This window comes from Aethalodelphis obliquidens, unplaced genomic scaffold, assembly GCF_003676395.1.
Source record: "Aethalodelphis obliquidens isolate GAN/ISIS:26980383/991018 unplaced genomic scaffold, ASM367639v1 scaffold101, whole genome shotgun sequence".
NCBI lineage: Eukaryota > Metazoa > Chordata > Mammalia > Artiodactyla > Delphinidae > Aethalodelphis > Aethalodelphis obliquidens.
In genome coordinates, this window is record NW_020838045.1 from 1,048,547 (window position 1) to 1,073,262 (window position 24,716).

Sequence of the window (24,716 nt, forward strand, 5' to 3'; positions counted from 1 at the left end):
CGGTATGGGTAAGCACAAGGCCCACAGGAGCGTTGGCTGCCACGGCCGGCGCACAACCTCTGCTGCCCCTAGGCTCGTCCACCTGGCTCTTGAAGGGAGAAGCAAGCCTGAGAAGCGTGACAGCCCCCCTGTAGCAGTCCCCTGCCCACCACGATGGCACCCAAGCCCGCGTGCGACCCTCCCACAAGGAGGGGCACACGTGGCGTTCGCCTGGCCAAAGTCAGTCCCCCACAGTGCACCGTGAGAGGACGACCACGATGAGGCGGCACCTGGCCTCACCGAGGCGGGGGGGAGGGGGGGGACAGGCACGCCTCCCTTACCTTCTCGACCGCCGCAAGAGAAGCACTCACAGGACACACCACCGTGGCGGGAACCTGAGGAGCACGCTGGGAAAGGGGAACGACACCACCGCTCGGCCTCGGGCACCTGAAGGACGACCTGGAGCGCTCCAGGGGCACCACAGAGGGCCAGGCAAGGCACGCTCACGTGCCGACCGGGGCACGCAGCGCGGCGGCGGGACCGCCCCCTCTAACGTAGGGCGGACACCTCGCAAGGCGCATGCGAAGGACGTGAAGCGAGAGCGTCTGCAGCGTCAGAGGACGACGGCCTGCAGACAACGCGAGGCAGGGGCCCGGAGACCTAGGGTAAGGGCGGGATGCCACACCCCTGCCTTCCACACATCCCTTGACCGGTGGGTGGGGGTGTGTGTGAAAAGAGAGGGGAGGAGCCCGCGGACAGAATGAGAAGAGAGGTCCCATTCGCCAGGAACGTCCGTCCCTCGTCTGGGGCGGCTTAGGCCCAGCCCAGGAGAGCGCAATCCCTTACTTTTAAAAGTAAGCATGCTTAATTTTAATATCTGAATAGCTTATAATGAATTTTTAAAATATATATATATAATATTTATCCACAAATCAAGACATCTCAACTCCCCCTTAAATGTATTCTTATCTCCTAATAGCAGTTGATTTTTATTTCACAAATTAGTATTTTAGTTGACCAATTATCATCACCCATTCTGGGTGAGCACATCTCTCAATATTCATACTGTTGCCTTCTCAAATATTGTGTGTGCCTTGAAATCTTAAATATATATGTATCTAACATTTTACTAAAAACACTACATCTCATAGTGAAGAAATGAGCAGCAGACTCTCTTGTAAAAAAAAAAGTATTTTAAATTGATAAAAATCAGTTACCTTAATCACGCCATAGTAAAAGTCAATAAAAAGGTGTGCGCTCCCAGAAAATAGTCTTTTTGATAGATTTTTGTGTAGCATGTGAAACAAGGTCACCTAAAAAGTTTAATCTTTCTTAAACATGAATATCATAGAGGGATAATGATGTTGTATCTTAGAGTCTCTTCCAATTTTATGAGCTTTGCTCTATTGTGACTGTCATTGACTGAAGTCTTGAAAGTTCTGTGATTCCAGTATTTAATTGTCCCATCATTCAAATATTAAGCTATGTGATCTCACTATTTGTGCCTATAACAACTTAAAAACTTGTCCCCTTGAATAGCTTTCAAGTTACTTTCATAAAACACCCTTATTAGTTATAGTTGTTATATTCCATGAACCAATACCAGCTATCCATACCAGAGTTTGTAGCCTTCTTCCAATGCCCCTTGTTATAATCATCTGCACATCAATGTGCTTCCCATGTGTAAACAAGGAAGTCATGGTGAATCTGAAATACTTTAATGTGGAGTTCTAAGTCTCTGAAATAAAAGAGTAACATCTTTGTCCTGGAATTCATATGCGGTGGGGGGACCACACAGATCATGAATTTAAACTCGGCGTTCGTGTATCAAATGAACCATGAAAACCACAGAGGATAAGCATTTTAGAAATAGATGGTATGTCTGCAACATTTTTCTTACAAAACTATATCTGCTGCGGTTTCTTTCTCAGTTATTAATGTCACCATGACACTCAGTTGACATTTTAAAGTTATTAATGACACAGCCACATGTCAACAAACATCTTTTTTCAGGGTATCGACCAAAACATACAAATGTGAATGACTGGATTCTAACCTGGCTGTTTTCTTCTCCATTTTGGTTTCTACCTTCTTTTCCAGGATCTTAAATTAAGTAGTCTGATTTGCTAATGAGAGTCAGGCCATTCACTTTTGTCTTTCTGTTGACTCTAGCCCCCAATATGTAAACAACTCAAAAAGGAGAGTTAATGTGAGGGCAAAATACTGGACTTTCATATGCTAATAAACATCATTCTATTATGCAATCTACGTAATGGATGAGGATTATTCCCTGAAGTATTCCAGAAATTCTAGATAAAGTTAAGGATTCGAGGGTCTGGCAGCGGCATTTATAATTCATTTTTTTCTGAGTGTTCTATTCAGCAAATATGTACTACATGGTTACAATGTGCATGACACAGCAATAGATATTGCAAAAAATATAAAGGTGAGTAAGGTACAATTCTTACACTCTAAGAATGCAAGTGTGTGTGTGGATTTGGTTCTTAAATGAAGTACATTTTCTAATTATTTTCTTCTTCTAAATCACTGGCGTAGTACCTTCAATGCATTCATATTTCTGGAACCTCTAGTTAGAAATGAAAACCAGCTCCTCTATCACATTCTTATCATCCAATTAATGTATTATGTAAACAATATCTTTAATTAGTGAATGAATACTGTGTATGTCCACATTACATCAAATATTTTGTCATTCCCCAAATTTTAATTCTTAATAAGTGAGTTGTTAAACTTGTTTCCAAACTACAAGTTGTTAAGAAATGTAAGTACTTAGAGGATAAAAGGATAGATTAACTATTAATGTAAAGTGTCTGCAATAGTTGACACCCTACTTAGCATGACCATTATATACTACAGCCTACAAAATTGTTCTTCATGCTCCCACAGCAGAGCTACAGTGCCATATGGCCATGCTTGTTTTTCATCAAATAATTTTACATAAACAGTTGGTGAACTGTTTTCATTGTAACAGTGCACATATTTTTTGAGACGTTGGGAAGGATTGATGCAACTCTAGTCAATGCTTGTTTTTATGTCAGTGTTAAGGAGAAATTCAAATTCATATTTTTAAAATGTGGACTTTTGTATCCTTGTCGCCATGGTCAGTTCATAAGAAAGATTTTTTTTAATGTAGTGCAGGAATTATTGGCATGTTTATAAACTTGTAGCAAAAAATAGAGATTAATCATAAGGGATCTTCAGTTTAACATGGCATATTCAGTGTTTTTATTTTTAAACTCATGAATTTTTAGAGGGAGAGCTGATATGTTTTGGACTATTTTATAGGCAATTTTAATATGACTATATTTGGTTTTGAATAACAGCTTCAACACATTCTGATAAGTGATATAATAACCAGAAGATTTTTAGAAGTTTTGTATGTATATGTGATTTGAGTTGATTTAAAGACTATTTGATCCAAAAGCACCCCCATCCTCCTTGACAAGAAATTTCATCTGTTAAAATACTAGTGGTTTCAAAAATGCAAGTAGAGGCATTTTCTTTTGAATTCTAAGGTAATGATGATCACTCTTCAGGTTTTTGTAAGGAGATTATCACAGTGCTTAGAATGCTAAATGGTACAGTGGCTGCTGGAGAGAATACTGGAGTTCTGGGAGCAGAAGCGTAGGAAGAAAGCCATGTGGCTGACAGGGTCTTGGTGCTCTGGCTGGGTGTCAGGCCTGTGCCTCTGAGGTTGGAGAGCCGAGTTCAGGACATTGGTCCATCAGAGACCTCCCGGCTCCAGGAAATATCAAACGGCAAAATCTCTCCCAGAGTTCTCCATCTCAACACTAAGACCCAGCTCCACTCAAAGACCAGCAAGCGACAGTGCTGGACACCCGATGCCAAACAACTAGCAAAAGAGGAACACAGGGGCTTCCCTGGTGGCGCAGTGGTTAAGAGTCTGCCTGCCGATGCAGGGGACACGGGTTCGTGCCCCAGTCCGGGAAGATCACTCATGCCGCGGAGCAGCTGGGCCTGTGAGCCATGGCCGCTGAGCCTTCGTGTCCAGAGCCTGTGCTCCACAATGGGAGAGGTCACAACAGTGAGAGGACCGCATACTGCAAAAAAAACAGGAACACAACCCCACCCACTAGCAGAAAGGCTGCCTAAAATCATAATAAGGTCACAGACACCCCAAAACACACCACCAGACGCAGTCCTGCTCACCAGAAAGACAGGATCCAGCCTCATCCACCAGAACACAGGCGCTAGTCCCCTCCACCAGGAAGCCTACACAACCCACTGAACCAAACTTAGCCACTGGGGGCAGACACCAAAAACAACAGGAACTAAGAACCTGCAGCCTGCAAAAAGGAGACCCCAAACACAGTAAGTTAAGCAAAAAGAGAAGACAGAGAAACACACAGCAGATGAAGGAGCAAGGTAAAGAACCACCAGACCAAACAAATGAAGAGGAAATAGGCAATCTACCTGAAAAAGAATTCAGAGTAATGATAGTAAAGATGATCCAAAATCTTGTAACTAGAATGGAGAAAATACAAGAAACATTTAACAAGGACTTGAAGAACTAAAGAGCAAACAAACAATGATGAACAACACAATACATGAAATTAAAAATTGTCTGCAAGGAATCGATAGCAGAATAACTGAGGCAGAAGAACGGATAAGTGACCTGGAAGATAAAATAATGGAAATAACTACCATAGAGCAGAATACAGAAAAAAGAATGAAAAGAATTGAGGACAGTCTCAGAGACCTCTGGGACAACATTAAACACACCAACATTCGAATTATAGGGGTTCCAGAAGAAGAAGAGAAAAAGAAAGGGACTGAGAAAATATTTGAATTGATTATAGTTGAAAACTTCCCTAACATGGGAAAGGATATAGTCAATCAAGTCCAGGAAGTGCAGAGAGTCCCATTCAGGATAAATCCAAGGAGAAACATGCCAAGACACATATTAATAATACTATCAAAAATTAAATAGCAAGAAAAAATATTAAAAGCATCAAGGAAAAAACAACAAATAACATACAAGGGAATCCCCGTAAGGTTAACCGCTGATCTTTTAGCAGAAACTCTGCAAGCCAGTAGGGACTGGCAGGACATATTTAAAGTGATGAAAGGGGAAAACCTACAACCAAGATTACTCTACTCAGCAAAGATCTCATTCAGATTGGACGGAGAAATTAAAACTTTTACAAACAAGCGAAAGCTAAGAGAATTCAGCACCACCAAACCAGCTTTACAACAAATGCTAAAGGAACTTCTCTAGGCAGGAGACACAAAACAATGAAAGGACCTACAATACCAAACCAAAAACAGTTAAGAAAATGGTAATAGGAACATACATATTGATACTTACCTTAAATGTAAATGGATTAAATGCTCCAAGCAAAAGATATCAACTGGCTGAATGGATACAAAAAAAAGACCCGTATATATGCTGTCTACAAGAGACCAACTTCAGACCTAGGGACACATACAGACTTAAATGAGGGGATGGAAAAAGGTATTCCATGCAAATGGAAATCAAAAGAAATCTGGAGTCGCAATTCTCATATCAGACAAAATAGAGTTTAAAATACAGACTATTACAAGAGACAAAGAAGGACACTACATAACGATCAAGGGATCAATCCAAGAAGAAGATATAACATTTGTAAATATTTACGCACCCAACATAGGAGCACCTCAATACCTAAGGCAAATGTTAATGGCCATAAAAGGGGAAATCGACAGTAACACATTCATAGTAGGGGACTTTAACACCCCACTTTCACCAATGGACAGATCATCCAAAATGAAAATAAATAAGGAAACACAAGCTTTAAATGATACATTAAACACGATGGACTTAATTGATATTTATAGGACATTCCATCCAAAAACAACAGAATACATTTTCTTCTCAAGTGCTCATGGAACATTCTCCAGGATAGATCATATATTGGGCCCCAAATCAAGCCTTGGTAAATTTAAGAAAATTGAAATCATATCAAGTATCTTTTCCGACCACAACACTATCAGACTAGATATCAATTACAGGAAAAGATCTGTAAAAAATACAAACACATGGAGGCTAAACAATACACTACTAAATAACAAGAGATAACTGAAGAACTCAGAGAGGAAATCAAAAAATACCTAGAAACAAATTACAATGAAAACACAATCACCCAAAACCTATGCGATGCAGCAAAAGCAGTTCTAAGAGGGAAGTTTATAGCAATAAAATCCTACCTCAAGAAACAAAAAATATCTCAAATAAACAACCTAACCTTACACGTAAAGCAGTCAGAGAAAGAAGAACAAAAAAATCCCCAAAGTTAGCAGAAGGAAAGAAATCATAAAGATCAGAAATAAATGAAAAAGAAATGAAGGAAACCATAGCAAAGATCAATAAAACTAAAAGCTGCTTCTTTGAGAAGATAAACAAAATTGATAAACCACTAGCCAGACTCAACAAGAAAAAAGGGAGAAGACTCAAATCAACAGAATTAGAAATGAAAAAGGGGAAGTAACAACTGACACTGCAGAAATAGCAAGGATCATGAGAGATTACTACAAGCAGCTACATCCCAATAAAATGGACAACCTGGAAGAAATGGACAAATTCTTAGAAAAGCACAACCTTCTGAGACTGAACCAGGAAGAAATAGAAAATATAAACAGACCAATCACAAGCACTGAAATTGAGACTGTGATTAAAAATCTTCCAACAAACAAAAGCCCAGGACCAGATGGCTTCACAGGCAAATTCTCTCACACATACAGAGAAGAGCTAAAACTATCCTTCTCAAACTCATCCAAAATATAGCAGAGGGACGAACACTCCCAAACTCATTCTATGAGGCCACCATCACCCTGATACCAAAAACAAAGATGTCTCAAAGAAAGAAAACTACAGGCCAATATCACTGATGAACATAGATGCAAAAATCCTCAACAAAATACTAGCTAACAGAATCCAACAGCACACTAAAAGGATCATACACCATGATCAAGTGGGGTTTATCCCAGGAACGCAAAGATTCTTCAATATATGCAAATCAGTCAATGTGATACACCATATTAACAGATTGAAGGAGAAAAACCATATGATCATCTCAATAGATGCAGAAAAAGCTTTCGACAAAATTCAACACCCATTCATGATAAAAGCCCTCCAGAAAGTAGGCAGAGTGGGAACTTACCTCAACATAATAAAGGCCATACATGACAAACTTACACCCAACATCGTTCGCAATAGCTAAAAACTGAAACCATTTCCTCTAAGAACAGGAACAAGACAAGGTTGTCCACTCTCACCACTATAATTCAACGTAGTTTTGGAAGTTTCAGCCACAGCAATGAGAGAAAAAAAAGAAATAAGAGGAATCCAAATCAGAAAAGAAGAAGTAAAACTGTCACTGTTTGCAGATGACATGATACTATACATAGAGAATCTTAAAGATGCCACCAGAAAAGTACTAGAGCTAATCAATGAATTTGGTAAAGTAGCAGGATACAAAATTAGTGCCCAGAAATCTGTTCCTATACATTAGTGATGAAAAATCTGAAAGGGAAATTAAGGAAACATTCCCATTTACCACTGCAACAAAAAGAATAAAATACCTAGGAATAAACCTACCTAAGGAGACAAAAGACCTGTATGCAGAAAACTGTAAGACACTGATGAAATAAATTAAAGATGATACAAACAGATGGGGAGATATACCATGTTCTTGGATTGGAAAAGTCAACATTGTGAAAATGACTATACTACCCAAAGCAATCTACAGATTCAATGCAATCCGTATCAAACTACCACTGGCATTTTTCACAGAACGAGAACAAAAAATTTTGCAGTTTATATGGAAACAGAAAAGACCCTGAATAGCCAAAGCAATCATGAGAAGGGAAAACGGAGCTGGAGGAATCAGGCTCCTGGACTTCAGACTATACTACAAAGCTACAGTAATCAAGACAGTATGGTACTGGCACAAAAACAGAAATATAGATAAATGGAACAGGATAGAAAGCCCAGAGATAAACCCATGCACCTATGGTCACCTTATTTTTGGTAAAGGAGGCAAGATACAATGGAGAAAAGACAGCCTCTTCAATAAGTGGTGCTGGGAAAACTGGACAGCTACATGTAAAAGAATGAAATTAGAACACTCCCTAACACCATACACAAAAATAAACTCAAAATGGATTAAAGACCTAAATGTAAGGCCACACACTATCAAACTCTTACAGGAAAACATAGGCAGAACACTCTATGACATAAATCACAGCAAGGTCCTTTTTGACCCACCTCCTAGAGAAATGGAAATAAAAACATATATAAACAAATGGAACCTAATGAAACTTAAAAGCTTTTGCACAACAAAGGAAACCATAAACAAGATGAAAAGACAACCCTCAGAATGGGAGAAAATATTTGCAAATGAAGCAACTGACAAATGATTAATCTCCAAAATTTACAAGCAGCTCATGCAGCTAAGTATCAAAAAAACACACAACCCAATCCAAAAAAGGACAGAAGAGCTAAATAGACCTTTCTCCAAAGAAGATATACAGATTGCCAACAAACATATGAAAAGATGCTCAACATCATTAATCATTAGAGAAATGCAAATCAAAACTACAATGAAGTGTCACCTCACACCAGTCAGAATGGCCATCATCAAAAAATCTACAAACAATAAATACGGGAGAGGGTGTGGAGAAAACAAGAGGGTGTGGGAACCCGCTTGCACTGTTGATGGGAATGTAAATTGATACAGTCACTATGGAGAACAGTATGGAGGTTCCTTAAAAAATTAAAAATAGAACTACCATATGACTCAGCAATCCCACTACCGGGCATATACCCTGAGGAAACCATAATTCAAAAAGAGTCATGTACCATAATGTTCATTACAGCTCTATTTACAATAGCCAGAACATGGAAGCTACCTAAGTGTCCATCAACAGATGAATGGTTAAAGAAGATGTGGCACATATATACAATGGAATATTACTCAGCCATAAAAAGAAATGAAATTGAGTTATTTGTAGTGAGGTGGATGGACCTAGAGTCTGTCATACAGAGAGAAGTAAGTCAGAAAGAGAAACAAATGCCATATGCTAACACACATATATGGAATATAATAAAAAATGCTTATGAAGAACCTAGGGGCAGGACAGGAATAAAGAAACAGATGTAGAGAATGGACTTGAGGTCACGAGGAGGGGGAACGGTAAACTGCGATGAGGTGAGAGAGTGGCATGGACATATATACACTACCAAATTTAAAATAGATAGCTAGTGGGAAGCAGCCGCTTAGCACAGGGAGATCAGCTCGGTGCTGTGTGACCACCTAGAGTGGTGGGATAGCGAGGGTGGGAGCGAGGCTCGAGAGGGAGGAGAGTTGGGGATATATGTATATGTATATCTGATTCACTTTGTTACAAAGCAGAAGCTAACACACCATTGTAAAGCAATTATACTCCAATAAAGATGTTAAAAAAAATTGTGTGCACTTTGTTTTGAATATTTATATCTGTATCAGTTATCTTTTGCTGCATAATAAATCACTCCAATTTAGTGGCTTAAAACAAGAACCATTTACTTAGCTCCCAATTCTGTAAGGCCATCAGTTTAGGCTGGGCTAAGCTGGAAAGTTCTGGTTTAAACTCTCATGGACTTGTGATCAGCTGGCAGATTAGCTGAGGGCTGGCTGGCTTACAATGGCCTTGGCTAGTATGACATGTCTCTGTTCCATATTCTCCAGAAGGCTAGTTCTGATTTGTTCTTGTGACTGGGGCAGGGTTCCAAGAGAAAGAGCAGAGGCACCAAAGGCTTCTTTGAGGCTTAGGCTTGGAAATAGCACTATGTAATTTCCACCACATTCCATGAGTCAGGAGTAAGTCAGGAAAGCAGCCCAGATTCTAGAGTTGGGATGATAAATTGCATCTTCTAATGGGGGAAACATCAAAGTTACATTGTAAAGAATGTGTATTCAGGAAGGAGCAAATAATTGAGTTTCTATTTTTAATCTGTTTATGTAATACCAAATTAAAGCTAGATAATGATCAAATAAAAAATGAGGAAAGTGGAAACAAAACTAAACTTATATGTTTTGTCTATATTTCCATATTGTACTTTATAATGGTTATATATTAGTTATGATGAAATACAAGTATTTCCCAAAATGAATCATAAATTTGAGATATTTTTCTGTGAATACTTTTGGAATTACCTAGGGAGGGCCGTGTTAGCCACACTTAAGAAGAAAGAAAAACCTTTAATGTAGAAGTTGATCTCACTTATCTACAAGTTAAAAATGATCAATGTGGCACCAACCAAATTTGTCAAGGAGAACATGTCATTTAAAATCTCTTTGAATATTTACTATGTGTCTGAAGGATTATTTTCTTTTAATAGCTAAATGTTAACCCCTGGAAAAGATGAAAATTGAGTGAAAATGCTGACAGGTCCTTAATTCTGGTGGAACTCCTGGGTACTCTCTAATTATAATTCCAATTGGCCTATTAAAGTAGGAATAAAAACATTGGTTTCATTCATGCAACTTACTATATCTTATCTTTTAATATGTATGACTGATGTTTGCAGTTTTTCCAACTTCTTAAAACGTAGTTATATATTCTGGACAAAGAATGAGGATCAGTTTAGCTTTAGCTTTCCTAAACTAGCCATATAAATCAAATTGGTACCACAAAGGTGAAGAGGTAGGAGTGATGTTTGTAATAGTCATTTAAATTGTAAAATATAAAAGCATTTTGGACTCCTCTGTAATTCCTGTTATGTGTCAGATAAAGCAGTTAGGTGTTAGAAAATAGATACTTTCTTTACGCCATAGAGAGTCACCAGTAAAAGTGAATCCTTCCCACACACATAAACCAGTTTCACATAGTAATCTCTCTGTTAGGCATTCTGTGGCCTGATGATGGCAAGTAAAGTATTTTTCTAGTATGAAATGAATTTCCTCCAAGATAAGTGGGAAGAAATATATGATTATTGGGTGGATAAGAAGCCATAATAATAATAGATGCCCTTTGCTGTCCACAAAGGTTACAGAGTTTGCAAGTGGTAGAATAGAATAGAATTAATATTTTATTTAATCTGTGTTGTCCACAGTAATCAGAGATCTTAAAATAATCCTTAAGTATGAAGAGATCATTTATTTTGGAAGAATGGGACTATTTAGTTTGTTCAGAAATTTTGGTTTCCTTCTTCATTGAGACACAACAAATTTTATGTATATGAAAAGGATTACTTTTCAGCTCTTAAATTTTGTATATAATACAAATATTTTTTTCTCTTTGCACTTTTGCTTTTCCTATGCTTCAGACATCTTCTTTGCCACTCCATGTTACCTTCTTACTTTAGACGACAAACTAACAAACAAAATTTCCGGGATAGTCAACATTCTCATTGCTTGACAAGAACATGAATAAACATTAGTTTTGAAGAGCTATAAGAGCACATAGGACAAAACACTGGATCTATAGGTAAATAGTGTCTATATTTTTTTACATCTATCCATTATCTATTTCTGTGTATATGAACACACTCTCTCTCCCTCTCTCTCTCTCTCTCTCACACACACACACACACACAGCAAGTGAGAGAGAAGGAAGGGTTTAAAATTTATTTTGCTATATTATATTTACTGTATAATTTATTTAAAACTTTCTATTGATATTTAATAAAAGAGTGAATTAATTTCTGACATCTCTATATTGCTTGATTTTTCTCTTCTTGGGACTGAAGGCAAGGAAAGGGACTTAGAATGAAGATATGCAATTTGCTTCTGCCAAAGAAAAATACTTTATTGTGATAGATGAGATTTTGTTTTTCTTTTTAATTGTATTTACTTCTGGCAATGTAAAAATTCAGGAGCTTCATATATTAGTATGAAAAAGAGCAAAGTAAACTTAACGTCTTGAAATTGATCCTATCAAATTGCAGAATGCCAATTATATATTTATAAGGAAAAAATAGTAGTTACAACTCTTCCCCAAATATCTTTGCATCTGTAATTCAGAGCTTTTACAACTACAAAACAATTCATTTTCTACTAACCCATAGCAGAAATAGGAAATCTTTCTCTGCATACTTACAAGTTTACTACCTAAATAACATCCTTTAGCAGTTCTACAGATGACCTCATTTTGAGAACTGACTTGGGGTATTAAACTGTAGATACTGCAAACAACTCCAAGCATCCTAAATGATACATACAAGTCTGTGCTGAGTGGTTGAGTGAAAAGGGAAATAACACACTGTTTTTGAACATGTCTATACCATTGCACACATTGTGACCTCTATCACGGTAGTGTCTCTGACTATTGAAAGATAATCACTTTGGTAGCTTAAATTCAGTAAAGATATAAACACTAACAGACTTGAAGATGGGGAAGTCATCAGCATCTTACAACATTATGATGATAAATGATTGGTTTGTTAATCATTTCTTTTCTTACTGTAAAGCACAAGAAGATATGACCATCAGAAGATTTAGCTGTCCAGTTGCCTTTCTAGGACAGCTGTGGACCTGACAAAGGAGTAAGGATTAGAACATGATATTATGTAACTATGGAACATCAAATAATTTCCCTAGTAATATGTAGACCTTTGAATGTTGATAAGGTCCCTCTCTAAACCCAATGTATAAAGTGCATTAAGCCCATGGTTTCTTTGTTTCTTAAAACTTGACAGATTCCTCACTCCCTGTGGGGTACATAGATTTTCAAACTCCAGATTTGCTACCAAAAAGAAATATGGATACACGGAAATTTGGTGTCTGCATCCCCTCAAATTTAACTGCTTGTTTGTGGACTCAGTCGTAAATATGAATGAAGGCAAATCTGAACTTGGTTGAAATCAACATTGTTTGAAATTTTTTAATCTAGACCAGCCCCTTGTCTTTTGCCCTAGCCCCAAGCTTCTTAGCCATTTTTGCTAGTTATCTACTACTTGCACCTAGTTTTGTTCCCTAAAGTTCTTGATAGGAACAGTCAAACCAATGGGTGTGTCTGTCTGGGTTGTTACTAGAAATAATAAGTTTAGATTCCCCCCACACACCAGTATATGTCTGTGAAAATAACCAAAACTGTGAAAGTCATGCGGCTATATTCAGTTCATATCAAGCAAGGAGCCTTACCATTGTCATTCAAACTCTACAAGTTATTAATGATTTCTACTTTTATCCTTTGGCCAGTCATAGACATGACCCTGGTTATCTCTACATTGAAATATTTCTTGGGAATTTTCCTTCAGTGAGCTCCAGTATAATTCCTTTCAAGGAACAATCGATTTTCTTCCCCTTTCTCCCTTTAAAAATATTCTTATGGACCACAGTGACACAAGGATACATGACAAAGGATTTCTCTGCTGCAGTTACATCTCATAGAAGGTGAAATTTGATTATGTAATGTTGGGAATTGAAAGTCATTTATTGGTTTGTGGAGAGAATTCAATTTGAATTTGTATGGGATGCTCTTCTAAATCCAGTTTTATATGGTTTATCATTACCTTTGAATGCCTTTTTACCCTTTGTTCACCAAATATTATTTTTTTCCCCAGAGCTCTTACCTTTTGTCTAAATTCTTACTACTTGAACTGTGGTCCACACACCAGCATCATCATTTCCTAGAAGTTGTTAGAAATGTAGGATCTCAGACCTCATCTCAGACTTACTGAACTAGAATCTGTATTTTTAAAAGACTGTCCCCAGGTGATTCATATGCACATTTAAGTTTGAGAAGTATGGTTCAAAAATATTTTATGAAAGGAAAAAGAACATTCCAGCTGGTTATTCTCATTTGCATATCATGTACTCACTACTTCTTTTTCTTGCCTACTCACTACTCTCTTTCATCTTTGCCTGGATGCTAAGTTCTCAAGCTGCCTCAAAAATATGCTAGTTTTCTTGTGGACACTAGATTGGAAAGACTTCATTTCCACAAAAGTACTTTTTCTACATTTACATTTGACATTTTATTTTCTGAGTCTAGAGCTGCACCCTCCAATAGAGCAGGTATTAGCCACATGTGGCTATTTACAGTCAAATTAATTAAAATAAAAATTAAATTAAATATTTGATTCTTCAGTCATTATAGTCACGTTTCAAGTACATACTGTGTATTAGATAGCACAGATATTGACCATTTACATCATTAGGGAAAGTTCTATTGGACAGCAATTGTCTAGAGATGACTATATTCTAAGTTAGGCTTTGAAACTGTCAGTTTCAACAGCCTTCAGATCAGACTGGCAGCTTTAGTGAACCAGAATAACCAGTTGAAAGAGAAAATCTAGTTAACTCAAGGGATTATTCCCAGTGTATTTGGTCTATTTCTGAAATATCAAGCTATTTCATGTAGGTTAGAAGTGTGAGAGGAAAGGTGGTATAAAATGCCTCTTCTCCTTAAATTCCTTTACCATTATAAGGAGATCATAGTAAGAGCATCCTACTGGAATTGGGAGACTTGGAAATGGGAGCCTAGGCTCCAGTTGGCCATCAATCACTGAATGTGTGATACTGGGTAAATCACTTGACCTGTCCGAGTTTTAGTTTATTTATCTACACAATAAGGATATTCTGTTTGGTGGTCTTAAGTTTCCCATCTGTTTCTATAATTCTTAGTTCCATGAATTAGACACTTGAAATCAACCCAGTGGGTATCAACCTATGGATAGCATTTAATGAGGGATGCACATTTGATATTATCAAGCACAAGTGCTGGGGTTATAGATAGTTTTTTTAAGGATCTGCTTTCAAGGAAGTAATAATCTAGAGGAGTAGCCTATAAAGTGGAGTGCTTTACCTCAGAAGAGACCAAGTTGATTCTCAAAACTAAAGGAATGATATGTTAAAATTTTCTATATTCATTGTTTATTTAAAATAAGCCTTGGGGGCTTCCCTGGTGGCGCAGTGGTTGAGAGTCCGCCTGCGGGTGCAGGGGACACGGGTTCGTGCCCCGGTCGGGGAAGATCCCACATGCCGCAGAGCGGCTGGGCCCATGAGCCATGGCCGCTGAGCCTGCGCGTCCAGAGCCTGTGCTCCGCAGCGGGAGAGGCCACGGCAGGGAGAGGCCCGCGTACCAAAAAAAAAAAAGCCTTGGAAGAATTTGATGTATGGATTATCAGTAGTAAGCATATTTATGAATGAAATATTGTCAAGAAATATGTTTATCAATAAGTATACATGCAAACATACACATCATAATGCACAGATTTATTGGTAGTGCATGTTCAGATAATTTTAAAGTTTTGGAGTGAGTAATCGTAGAAGTTTGGAGAGCAGTTGTCTAGAGAAGAGATAGGAAAATAATAATACAGTATGTGTGTGTGAGAGAGAACTGCTTTAATGAGAATATAGGATTCAATAAGTGCACAAAATGGAGCACATAACCGTGAGTGGGGGTCAGGGGCAGGGCAGCTTTTCAGAAGATGTGCTACTTGAAATGAATCGTCAAAGTGAGAAGCAAAGGTAGTCTGGGCAGAATCAATGGCATGTGCAATGACACATGTGCACTAACCAGCATGAAAAATGTAGGAACCACAACTGGTTCCACGTGGCTGGAAGCTACATTATATGTCAAGGAGGGGTAAGAGACAAGGATGAAGAGGAGGACATAAGCCACAAACATATATGTATATGTATATGGCTTTCCAGAATAAAGGGAAGTTTTCATTTTAAAATGTTCCTCAAAGTGCTTCAGCTATGCTACCTTTTTCTTTTTGCCAAAATTAATTGTTTTTTAAATATTAATTTTAAAAATTGCTGTTATATATCTTTCTTTTTAATAATCTGACTCATTCCAAAATTATTACACAGAGAAAAGGAACACTTTGATAATTTTGTAGGTTTCCATGTTTTATTAAGCTAGTTCAAGTTAAGTGCAAACATTAAAGAAAACTTAAGACCTCTGAGAATCTCCAGGACTTTTCCAAATACTTCCAAACATTGACCTATTCTAAGCAGTAGACATCATAGTTGATCTTTCTAATTTCTAGTGTTTAGCTTTATTTTAATTTTTACCTTCCTTTTATTTATTATTTTTTAATCCTAGTATTTAAAGAAAAATAAATAACTTAGGATTATGACCCTGATTTTTCTCAGGATAAAAAGGTAAAATTATTATTTTTCTACAACACTTTCTCAGTGTATTCAAGGAAAATATTTGAATGTTTATAATACCAACAAGTATTCCAGCATATACCAATAAAGTATAATTTTATTAACCTATTAATTTAATTAATTACTATTAAATTCATTAATTTAACAATTGTGTCTGATTAAACATAGATGCTACTATTTTTTTCCCAGAATTTTTTGATTAAGAAATATTGTGAAAATCAGGGAAATTTCAATATAGATGTATGTTTGAATGATCTCACAGGAAATAAATATTTCCCTGGGAATATATTGCTTACTCATCTGACATACTTGAGTTTATTCAAGGCATAAGGGCACTAGATGGTTAACTGTCTTCTGCCAGACTCTAAGTATTATAAGAAACACGATTACAGTTCTCTTTTTTTCCCCTTCACTAGTTGCAGACCTCTGGGCTTGGAAACTGAACTAGAAAGTACAAAGTAATAATAGGATTAAGACATAAGTTGCCCTAATCTTTTGATTGGCTGGTCAACAACATCAATTCTTTCCTGTGTTTGTATTGGAGAGGAATTATATATACCCTATTAGGAAAATATCCACTACTGATTATTTCTAATTTTCAGGTACATTGAAAGTAATAGTAACCAACTCCAAATATTCTACATAATAATGAAGTTCCATAAATTTTACTTTAACTTTAAGAAAGACATTTGTATTGTAGTCTACAGGTTAAAAAGTTGTGTCAATTATTAATTTGCATCTCAGCAGAAGATTCCTTTAAATAACTGTGAAAGTATTTCATTTTGAGTTTTATCAACTTTGTTGACCATGAAAAACAACGTTTTTGTGGTGTTTTCTATTAATTATACTTAAATACAGTAAAGGAAATTTTCCTTTCAAAAATTGTTAAAGAACAGTTGCATTTCTACTACTTCTATTATTGATTCCAGGAATAGCAAAACTCTGAAAATGCTTTAAAGGACAAATTCTTTACAATTTGTTTTTTAAGACATATTTTGTCATTTGTTCTCCATTCTACACAATTGTTTTGTAATATCAAAGCATTTTCAATAATGCTTCCTAAGAGAATTTTTTCTCTCTCTGTTAGCAGTAGATGGATATTTGGGAATATAAAATTTTATTCACTTTTAAATTGATGACACATGCCTTAGATTACAAGCTCTAGAGAGGAAGACGTGATCAACTATGATGTACCGAAATCAACAACGTTCTAAGTATAAATGAGCAATAAGATATTTTAACTCACACAGTATCTTAGGATGTTAAAAATAAAATTATATTTGATACAAAATATTGATTACATACCATTTGCCTGTCACTTACAAGACCATTACTTAAAATATCTTTTTTTCACAGACCTTCTGAAAAAATCATGTTAACTCTTTTTAGCAATTAAACGAACTGAGGTTCAGAGAAAATAAAGAGCAGAGCAGTGATCAAATACATGATAAAACACTATGTGGATAGCTAACCCAGAGTTTCTGAGTTCTGGTATACTCAGAGCTGCCTCTGTTATTTTCAATGGATATTCAAAGTTTAACTTTTCTTTCTTCCCAAAACTTTAAGTTGTAATTTGTGGATGCCATATATATGCAGATATATATATAGGAAAGTAAGTTACTGTACCTAGCAAAAATATAATATATTAGTCAAGGTTATAAAGTACTTGGATTAAATGAGACTAGCTAGGTTTTACCTTGAGTGTCTTGTGACTTGCTATATAACCTTGAGAAAGGCCTTTTTCATCCTCTGAGCCTCAGTTTCCGCATTTCTCCTTGTGTCCCTCAGGTCTCTGTACAATGATGCTGCAAAGCAAATAGCTCCAAATCTCAGTGGTTTGAAACAATAAACATTCTTTTTTCTTGCTGACAAGTTTGCAGGTCAGTCAGGGTGGCTTTGTTTCAGGCTGTGGGTTGGGTCTAGGTCTGCTCCACAAGTCTTTCTTCCTGAGAGGAGCAGTTATTTTTGTGGCACATGCACAGAAGGACAAGAGGCCAAGCCAGACCACACCAGCCCAGTTAAAGCTTCCACTTGCTTCATATCTACTATTTATTGTCCAAAGCTAGTCGTACGGTGAAGCTCAAAGTTAATAGGGCAGAGATGTAAAATCCACCTATTCTGTTAATAGCCTCTACAAAGTTGCACAGCAAAGGGAATGTGTGCAGAATTCTGTTAAGGGAGGGAGTGAAGAATTAGGAACAATAATTAAATCTACCCCATTCCTCTTTAGTCGTCAGAAGTGTTGCTGTGCTTTGTTAAACAAGACTGTTCCAACCAACTTTATTTTAAGGTGCTACATATTTCCATGTAGCTTTAGAAATGGTGTATATATGTAAGGATACTTTAGTAGAATTATGGTATGTTGTTTATAGGCTAATGAAAAAATTCACATTAGAAAAATATGTTTGCTTTTAGAGGATTAAATTTTAAACACATACTATGAGGCTCTGATAACATTAATTATTCATTTCTTCTACACTGTCATTTTATTTACATTATTTCAAGAAATAGAAATCTTACAGAAGCTAAGGGATTGTATGAGTAGACACATGATTTTTAATTTAGTTTTACATACTTCCTTTGCTAAATAGGGCAGCAGTTTACTGGGCAGTGCATAAAGCAAAGCTCTCCCTATTGGTACCAAGTTGGCAGGCAATTTGGTTTTAATCCTGTCTCGAGATTGCTTTTGCGTTCCCGTACATTTCAGCTCTGATCCTCTAATGGTCATCTGTTATGCTGTGATTACATAGATGAACTGCAAAGAGATCATCTGACTAAATTGTCAAGTTAAGGGCACGGTAAGGAAAATGTTACAATTCAGAATAAAATAGGCTGTGATTTACGATGAAGTTTGACACTTTAAAAATAGTATGAAAAATTATTAAATAAATAATTTATTATCCACTTAATAAATTCTGCCCATGAAAATGTTCTAAGGAATAATTTTCTGTATTGTTGACAATCTCAACAGAATGGGTAGATTTAAGATGGGTTTGAGGAGAGAAATACCTTTCACTCCTGTAGTTAGTAATATTAAAGCTAGAAAGTACTGAGAGTTCACATCACACCTTCTGTAAGGACCGGTAGACTTGAGTTTGGTGTAGCATTTTTTTGTACTCTATTAACAGGAGAAAAACTGCCTATTACAAGCTTTTCCAAAGAATATTATATTTCTTGACTCAAAAAATCACTTCCTTCAATGCTTCCCCTTACATAATAATAATCAAAAGTAAATTTTTACAGAGACCCAGTGGTTCCTCAATGATAGATACAAGAGGTTGAGCCAAAATCCAAGGTGGGCAATAATCTCTCTTGGTATATGGGACTTGCTACTACATCACCTTCGGCTAGCTTTGGAGAAGCATGAAATGCCTTTTTAACTCATGTTTCATCTAGAATGTAAACAAAGGTTGCATACTTCTAAACATCATCTTGCTTTTGATATCCTAATGTTCAGTTCCCATGTATAAGACTTTATGGACAAAACCTAACACCTGAGTTCCTCTCGGAATCTTAACAGCAGTTAATTCCATGATGCCTTTTATCCTTTTCTCGTTATTAGCTGGCATTTAGTGAGAATTTTTTAGATTAGCTAAATTCTTTACGTGCATCATGTCATGTGTACTGTCTACTAATTAGCTGACCTCTGCTTAATTGTCTTCATCTGAACATTGGAAATTATAGTACTGATCTCCTGGGGTTGTTTTATGAATTGAAGAAAATGATGGGTGTAAACTGCTTAGAAAAAAGTGTGCATCATACGTAAACAAAAAATATAAAGTATTTCCATTCATACATTCAAAAGCATGTAATAAACATCTACTGCATGTTCAAGCACTGATCTATAGGGACTGGGAATTCAGTTTTGAACGAGACAGGTAAGGTTCCTATTCTCGAGGAGTTGACATTTCAGTGAGAGATGACAAGCAATAAATAGATAAAACAAACAAGATAGGTTCTAGCAATAAAATCATTTTACAAATGAAGAAATTTAATTTGAACTAAGGCATGTAATTTGCTCAAGATCTCAAAGCTAAAAGGTGGTAGAGCCTGAATTAGAGTCCAAGATTATGGTACCCCAAAGCCCAAACTTTAAGCCTGCCATCCTCCCTGTGCTGTTATGCTTATTATGATCTTTGAAACTTTTCCCCACTGCAGCCTTCCTCTTTTGTGCTTTCTACTCCATCCTCTGAAATCTCTGTATCATGTCTTTACCTTTAGTGAAACTTGATTCTCCTTGAAAGTGAGCATATCAGTTATGATGGTGGTTCTCAAACTTCACTGCCTATTGGAACCACTGGGGATCTTTAATAAAATACCAATATCTGGGTTGCCCCCAGAGATTCTGATTGAATTATTCTGGGTTGTGGATCAAGTGATTCCACTGTGCAGCCTTCCAGAATGATGGCTGCTAATACTCTGCATGTATCCCAAAAGGTTATCACTAGGTTGCCTACCTTTTAACTTTAACTTCTCTCTTGGGACAATTTCCTGAATTCTTTGGAAATTCCTATTATTAGGGGTCACTCCTGCATTTCCCTTGATCCAAGTGGATTTCTCTCCCAGATCATCACTTGCAGCTCTTTTCAAAGCCCTAGTATCGAAAGTACATCCCATTACTCGATGGTGGTGTCTGCCTCCCTCTAGATGGCCCTATTGGATGGTCTCCTGATCTCTTTATTACATTAAATAAAATCCTCCTTGCATTTTCCTCCAGTGAACACTCCATTATTCTGGCCCCATCACAGCCAAATTTCTGAGAAATGTCTCTCCACTTACTCATCTGCAGTCATCTTCAACAGCTGTATTTCTATTCAATCTGTATCTTCATGTGTTACTAGAATATAGAACACACAACTCAGGGGATGTGAGCACAATACAATTTTGTTTTGTCCTCACCTTGCCCATTTTATTCAGTGGCAAAATGTAATGCTACCTCTGAAGAGGACTCAATACAATGACATATTGGCTCTTTCTTATACCTAGTCCACAGGACTCTCTTGAACATTTCATGCCCCAAAGATTATAGGCTGATCCTAACACAGCCACCCAAATCCTGTGGTTAGAGACACTTTAAGCTTTCTCAAGCAGGAATCAAGCACAGGTTCTCCATATCTCAGGACTACACAATTGAGTGTCCGTATGGAAGTTCCCATTACTAGACCCATGACAAAGGAGGGGAAGGTGATGAATTGCAAATCTCCAAAGAAATCTATTCCTCCTCTATTATTTAACTCACTTTTATGATGGAATGAGATCGAATACATTCCACATTTATAATGGAATACATTCTCACATTATTTCCTTCATTGCTTCACCTGGACCCACTAAGATCAATCTTAACATCACTACAAGTAGTACAACCAGACGTCATGTGTCTCATGATGTGATGTAATGAAGTATTCTTAAAAAAATTGAATCTAAATCAAATCAGCCTCTAGATTTAATGTAGAGTTTATACAAAATACATGGCTTTAAGGAACAAGTTAAACGATACTACCAGAAAGCATGGAAGTAAAAAAAAAAAAATGTAAGAAGCTTTATAGGACAAATGACCTAGTTTTTCCAGAAAATCAATTGCAAGGGGAAAAAGGAGTGGGGATACGCAGCTCTTACAGAATAAAAGAGATTTAAAGGACAAAAGAGCCAAACATGATAAGCAGATCTTGTTTGGAACCTAATTAAAATGAAAAAAACTAACTGTAAAAATACTCTTTGAGAGAATCAGAGCATATGAATATTGTCTGGTTATTTAGATAGCATTAAGAAACTATTGTAAATTCTGATATGTATAAAAATAGCATAATCATTATGTTAAAAATCAATATATCTATCATTTATGCATTATAGCAAAGTATTTATTTGTAAAACGACATAAAGTCCGGTATTTATAAATTTCTACCTCCCAAAATTTTGGAGAAGATCAAAAAGTGGGCTAGTACTAATCACGGGACTGGGTTTAGTATACTAGTTTCTCTAACTTTGTGTATGCTTGAAAATTTCTATAGTAAATTTGTAATATTGTTTTTGCCGTTTTAATTTTAGTTTTGTTGTTCTTGTTGTTACTGTTGAGTTTTGTTTATCCTTTCATAGCTCAGGGGTCTGTATATTTAAAACTGCCCCAGGTGAGTCTGCCCATTGGCTAGTTGTAATTACTCAGTTAGGGGATTATTCCCAATTGGGTGTTCGGCATCATTTCCTCACCAGCCCAGGTCTCACATATTAATCTGAAGTTAGACCTATTTAAAACTTCAGCCTTGAAAGAAGATTTCTGGATGTGTGACTATGCAAATCACCCCACTTTTATTTTGGGGAATTAGGAAAAATTGATAATTGTTGGGGTTTCCTGGCACTGTTGTTTTTTAACTATTAATTGGTACAGAGAGTGCACAAATCATTAAGTATATACATAAAGTTTTAAGTAGTGTCTAAAAATGAAATTAGCTTGGTCTTTCTCTTTAGAATAGGTCCCCTAAAAGAATTAGTCATACTTATTATCCCAGTTCTGCGAAGATGGCTAAAGCCTAATCAAAATGTGGCATCCCACTTTCCTTTTGACTGTATGTCTTAGCCCTACCTCAGAAAGTTACCAGATTTTATGGAAGGTAGACTGCGTCCATATTCCTATGTGATAACAGGATGCCTTCTTGGAAAGACAAGAGATATTGAAGGTCCAATATCCTAATCAATAATAGTGATTCTTCCAAAGCAGTATTTAGCAAATTTGCCTCACCATAAAATTTACCTCGTTAAAGACGCAAGCTCTGGGCTCCTCTCCTGGAGATCCCTAAAGATTTTGACTCAGTAGGTTGTGGGTGAGCCCCTTAATGTATTTTTTAAAAGTTCCTCAGATGATTCTTATGAAAAGCCAAGTTTGAGAAACATTGCTCTACAGTAATGCATTTCACTTTAACTAGGTATGGAACATGCAGGCACATTTTTAATGCCACCAGTGAGCTCTGCTTCTGGGACGTGGCTCCTGCAGAAAGTCTACAAAATATCCAACTGCAAAGAAATAGCTAGAATGCTTATATTCCTGCCCAGGTTTGCTCAGCCTGACAGACTCAGGATGTGGTAGTTCTCAACTCTTACGTATTAACAATCACCTGGGTAGCTTGAAAACTACCAGGGCAGAAGACCAAGCAGCCCAGAGGGTATTATTTAATTGGTATGTCATAGGGCCTCGATATTTTTATTTTTTAAGGCTTCCCATGTGGTTCTAAAATGAAACCAGATTTGAGAAGTACTGAGATTGAGTTATACAGTAGGCAGTTGCAATTTTAGCGAGTATTGTGCTTCTTAAAGAGAATGGGGTTAGCACAATCTATGTGTCCCACACGATCTAAAAGAAAATAGCTCAAATTCCAAAACCATTCTTCTCCCATAATGTATACTTTCATTTGTGTTGTGTGCGGTAGATGGGATGGTTTGGACTTAATTTCTTCTTCGTCACCTTTGATTATAATTTCCCCTTTACTGACATTTTGTTCTCTATTCTCAGCTTTAAAGTTTTTCCTTTTGTGTTTCTAGGAATCCAAATTAAATGTGGAATTCAACCTATTTCCTCACTTTTCTCAATAAAACTTTATTAAATTAAAGTAAACTGTACTAAGAGAAGGTGAAAGGATTGGTTTGATGCCTAACTATATACAAAAAAATCTTTATTTGTATGGCCTTAATACACTCAGCTTCTCTGCTGCATTACTTGGGTCTCTCTTCTCTCATCTTGGAAGTAGAAAACCATAGAAAACCAAATCTGGAATTGCCCTGTTCCTTTAAATATAATGAACATTAGCTCAAGATGCCATTCCGTGGTATGCAGAAAGTCCAATTTCCATTTGTGTGAAGCTCCTCAGATTGGGTTCTCATGTTCACTTCTGACCCTAAATTCCATTTCCCCTCTAAATCGGTCCAGATGATGATGATCTAAAGAGTCATTCACACTTTCCCTGTTCTACATCATGCTAGCTTAGATATAGAATTCTGTTCATTTCCTTTATCCATACAAAAGGCTGTTGTGTAGCAAAATTTATTGAAATATGGGACAGATGGGGGGATTTACAGAGCTGAAATGTAAAAGTAAAAGCAAATAATGGAATATCTGCTCTTTAAAAAAGTCTCTCCATAGTTGCTCCAACAGAAGCTTCAACCTCCCACATTTTGTCTTCTATCGAACACTGCACATTGTCTGTCCCTGTGTGAGTAAATTGAAACCAATTACACTTGATAAAAATCTATCTATCTATCATCAGTCATCTATCCATCTATCTAAATTATAAAATTTTGCTATGTAGAAAGTTTTGTTTTAAATTTTAAAACTCTGACCACTTTCTAAAATGTATAGGTTCTAAAGACTGGAATACCTTTTGTCTACTGATAACCTGGGTTTGTATATGTAAGATTTGAGAATATTGGACAAGGTCAAAATTTATGTGTATGAACATGATGAGAAAAAAATTCTTTGTCATTAAAAAATTTTAAATGTACAAAAAGTCCATAAACAAAATTAAGTATAAACCACATGATGGGAGAGTTCACAGAATAGAAACTCAGATGGGAGAGTTCACAGAATAGAAACTCAAACAGTCAATAAACATGATGTTCAAACTC

At 36.6% G+C, this 24,716-nt stretch overlaps 1 pseudogene; it reads left to right on the forward strand.

Annotated features, from left to right (window-relative positions):
• Nucleotides 1-257: 257 nt before the first annotated feature.
• Nucleotides 258-24,716, forward strand: part of LOC113614660 (programmed cell death protein 7 pseudogene) — a 66,660-nt pseudogene continuing 42,201 nt past the window's right edge.